The sequence below is a fragment of the Olea europaea genome, chromosome 14 (assembly GCF_002742605.1).
Source record: "Olea europaea var. sylvestris chromosome 14, O_europaea_v1, whole genome shotgun sequence".
NCBI classification, from domain to species: domain Eukaryota; kingdom Viridiplantae; phylum Streptophyta; class Magnoliopsida; order Lamiales; family Oleaceae; genus Olea; species Olea europaea.
The window spans coordinates 2,718,986-2,721,835 of NC_036250.1; the positions used below are offsets into that span (position 1 = coordinate 2,718,986).

General features: G+C 28.6%; 1 long non-coding RNA gene across 1 annotated transcript; it reads right to left on the reverse strand.

Moving 5' to 3' along the window:
* Nucleotides 1-544: 544 nt before the first annotated feature.
* LOC111408787 lies at nt 545-1,114 on the reverse strand. Its single transcript, XR_002705359.1, has 2 exons — nt 923-1,114; nt 545-837 (listed from the first exon to the last, which is right to left on the reverse strand). It is a non-coding gene; the product is annotated as an uncharacterized LOC111408787 (long non-coding RNA).
* Between the last annotated feature and the right edge of the window lie 1,736 nt (nt 1,115-2,850).

Below are 2,850 nucleotides of genomic sequence, written 5' to 3' on the forward strand. Positions count from 1 at the left end.
AAATATGTATTGTGACAATTTCAATAAAATTAAAGTAAATTTTGCTTATTTGATTGATTCATTTACATTATGGCATGCTAGCTTATGTCACATAAGTATTAGTACTATGAAAAGAATGCTTAAATATAACATGATTTCTTATAATGTAAATGATTCTTATGAATGTAAAACTTGTAAAGAAACAAACTTTGCTTGGTGTACATAATTTTTTGTATATCAAGGTGTTCCACAGTCACATGGTGTGGGATCCACTCGAATAAATATTCGAGCGGGCTCCACCTCATGTGAGTGTATGGATACCTCAATGTACTAAAAAATATGTACAAGTAGTGTTGTCATTTTTGTTTATTACAAGTCTTTTGTTGGGCTTCGTCGAACAAGCTGAAGACTGTTATAATCCTTACTATAGGACCCTACCATATGATGGATAATGATTGGAGGGTATTTTTAAGGTCCTATATATGAAGCTTCGTCTTTGCCGTAGTTAATCTGAATTTGTTTGATTAGCTATCTAATTTACTAAAAAAAAAATTGCACACATTAATTTATGGGAAAAGGCTAGCTATTCAACAAATGAACTTCTATAAGGTGATCTTACAAACTAAAATGTCCATAAATAATAAATTTAAATAGATAACAAATTAAATGAGATCTTCGAATAATTTCCAACATCTCCCATAGACTAGATTTGATTGTTGGTCCAGTATCAACACCAAGGCATATCTTGAAGCGGAGGCAACATTTTAGCATATGAGATCTTGTCATTTTTAACAATGAAAATGATTCCCTGTCCGCAAGATTTGTGACGCTCAAAATGACAATTCATAGTCCAAACCCCTACAACATACAAAATTTACATCTTTAAGTTTGTCCATAAGTGACAGGACATAAGATAAACAAATTTACTAAAAACGCCATGTACCTTATTTGGCTCGAATTGTATTGTTGTAGAGCCATTTCTCGAAATTTTCATATCTCCGCACAACTGTTCGTTGTTAAAAATGGCAAGAGCTCAGATGCTAAGATATTGCCTCCACCTCCAGATATACCATAATATTGATGCTTGAACTATCCGTCAAACGTATGGTAATATATAGCACAAGATATAGGAAAGTGGTTGAGGCTTTGTTTTGTACTATATTTATCCATACCAGAGGTTATGGGTGTACTATATGAGTATGTACTTGACGTACTACACATGTAGCCTTGTACCAGTCATGAACTGATGGATGGATTCAATCCCTGATTGAATCCCTGTTTTTGTAGAACAATTGTATATCATAAGGCTACAAAATTTAATCAATTATTTGGTCTTAACATGTATAGTAATTCAAATTGCTAGAATCGTGAAAATTCTATAGGGACTATTTGGTATGTAGTGCTTGTAATTATTGATTTTTTGACCACTAAAGAGAAAATTGAGTCCCATCTGTAAGTAAAGAAGTCAAAAATGACAGTTGAAATAGTGAAATAATGATCAAAAAATTGAATTTTTGTGTAAAATTTTCTACCAAACAAGGGCTATAAATTAGTTGGCTCACATTCCTTGTGGTTTGCTTGAATTTTATGTTTTTTTAATCATCGATTATGGACATTTTTGAATGATATCGTTGATGATAGGTTGAAAAATTAGTGATTATAATTTTATTTATTTATTTATTGCATTGAAAGTCTAATTTTAACTGTCTTTCTCAACCCCCAAATCCATGGCTTTTGGCCGTTACTCAAATTCTCTTCCAATTTTATCTCCTATAAACTATTTCGAACTAATTTATAAATAAAAATATATTAACTAAAAAATTTATTATAAGAAAAAGTTTATTTTATAACTAAAAAAATTACTTATAAGATAAAATACATTTTTGTGTAAAAATTTGCTTATAGGTTAAAAAAAAAACTAGTGAGGAAAAAAATTCACTTATAAATAAAAAATTACTTATAACGAAACATTCTTATAAGATAAAATACATTTTTGTGCAAAAATTTGCTTATAGGTTAAAAAAAAACTACTAGTGAGGAAAAAAAATTCACTTATAAATAAAAAATTACTTATAACGAAACATTCACTGTGTAAAAAGTTATTTAAAAGTACAAAATTAACTTACAAATGTAAAATTTACATATAAGTAAATAAAAAACTACTTATAACTAAAATGTTAATTGTAAGTAAATATTTCACATTTTAAATTAAAAATTGACTTATGTTATAAAAGAAAAATTATAAGTAAAATATCCCTTATAAATAAAAAATTTCATATAAAAAATTATAATTTTCATATATATAATTTTATTCTTTTAAGAAAATTTCAAAATCGTTGGATAATAAATTTCCAAGCATAGGTTGAACTATTTTAAAAATCACTACTAAAAATCACCTAAAATTAGACCCTCATAAATGCCAAAAAATCATTACATTAAAAATGCCCATAATCAGTACCCCAAAACTCCCAAACAGACCCTTTACTATAGACGTTTAATTATTGAATGAATAAAATAATACTTGGCACTATCACTTATCTATAATTCTCATGGTATCATAGTAGGTTTAATCTGACTTTTGGTTAAATTTGTAAGATTTCGCTTTCGGTGAGTGGCCTCATCACGGAATATTAAACTTGGGGATGGCTGCGTCAGGCATGGGAATTCTTGGGTGCCACACAAGCGACCCATGTGAAGTATCTATATCAAGGTTTCATTATCAAAGTTCAATCTTGTTCATGGCAATAGCCAAAAATTTTATATGTTGATTAAGACGGCAGCTCGTTTGTTTAATTGATTTAATTGTTGGTATAGTATTTTGGACTTTGATACTATATTGATTATTAGACTTTCATCTTAAAAAGTTCGCTG